The following is a 1,812-nucleotide window of genomic DNA, read 5'->3' as shown; positions in this document are numbered from 1 at the left end:
TACTGATCCTTCTTCTTTGCTCCTAACCTTTGCATTCCAATCACCAGTAATGATCAATACATCTTGATTGCATGTTTGATCAATTTCAGATTGAAGAATTTGGTAGAATTCTTCTATTTCATACTCATTGTCTTTAATGTAGGTCACACAATTAATTACTTGACTATTGTTATTGTTGTTGTTGTTAGATGTTATCAAGTCATTTCTTACTCATAGCAACCCTGTGTAGGGTTTCCTAGGAGAGGCCAGTGGGTTTGAACCTCTGACCTTTCAGTCAACAGTCCAGTGCTTATCCTATAGCACCATACCAGGACTCCAATGTTTAGACCAGTGTCAAGATAAAACTTATGTGTCCTGACTATCAGTTCATTTTTTAAAATTAATTCACAATAGCTAATTAAATCAGTTTATTCTAATAGGAAAATATGATCTGAAAGCAACAATAATCTGAATTATATGGAGGAAAGAATGCTGCCAAATGTACTTTTGTCAAGTAGATTTTGACTCATAGCTAACCTGTAGGACAGAGTAGAACGCTTCCATAGGGTTTCCAGGTGCAGACAATCTCATCTTTCTCTCTCGCTGAAGCTGATGAGTTTGAGACACGAAACTTTTGGTTAACAGTACAATACTTAACTCACTGTATCACCAGAACTCCTTGAGAATACTAGAGTACACGTTATAAAGGCCTGAGTGTGATAATTATATCAACAAGATATCATAATTAGGCTGAAAGTTTGTATCTTGTTAAAAGCTCCTTGGAGTCCTGGTGTGGCACTGTGGGTTAATGTGCTGGACTGCAAAGTAAGTTTGAATTGCAAGGACTGTGGTTTAAACTCATCATAATAATTCAATACAAGGTCACTATGGGTCAGAACCAAGTCTTCAGGACACTTAACAACAGCGACAACAAGAGCTCCTAACATACATATCACTTCAGTGGACACACCAACAATATGCTCATATAGTCTGGAAAATTGTATTGAATTGGATCTCTTTGGGGTAGCAGTGTGAGTATTTGTAGACAATTAATATAATTGATTTTGAAATTTCACAATGATATTTGCTCATTAATGGACTCTTGTAGAGATATGTTAATCTAATAAAATAAGTAATTACGCTCTAATGTGAGATTTTCAAAGTGTATCATATTAAAGCCATAGGGAATTCTAGGTGGTTTCCTAGATGCTTATCCCAAATGCCATCTCAGAATTGCAAAATTAGCATGTATTTCTACAAAACATGAGACTTTGAATATTGCAGTGATCACACATGTCCCCTCTTCCTCCCTATATTCTATCCCCCTGATTCTGTTACACTGTAATATAATCCCATTAGGTTATGGAACATTTACAAACATTCATATTATCATAAAAGATGAAAATCTGTTAACTAGAATTCCAAAGTAATTAAACCCCCTTTTATTATTGTATTAATGCTTTAATATGTATCAATGAAAATTCTCTTTCATTTTATATTACTTCTTGATAAAGTTTTAAAAAACATAGGAAATCAACCTTAGAAAATAAAGCATACTGATCACATCTTTGTAGTGCTTTAGAGTAACCTCTAGTGTTTTAATACTATTCCAAATTACAGATAAAGAGCTCAACTTATTTACCAAGGATGTAAGTTAAAACACATAAAGAAGGGGGACCAAACAAGATGGCGAATCGGGTGGACGTATAGCAGAGAGCTCCGCCAACAACAACACAGAATACCCAAACAAGCAGGCTCAGGGGATGGTCCCAGAACTCTGAACCATGTATAAAGGAATACTTAGAAGGTTGGAAGGCTCACAGCTGGGGGAAT

This window comes from Chrysochloris asiatica, unplaced genomic scaffold (assembly GCF_000296735.1).
Source record: "Chrysochloris asiatica unplaced genomic scaffold, ChrAsi1.0 scaffold00255, whole genome shotgun sequence".
Taxonomy (NCBI): Eukaryota; Metazoa; Chordata; class Mammalia; order Afrosoricida; family Chrysochloridae; genus Chrysochloris; species Chrysochloris asiatica.
The sequence above is the reverse complement of the archived record's forward strand: the minus strand, read 5'-3'. Positions refer to the sequence as shown.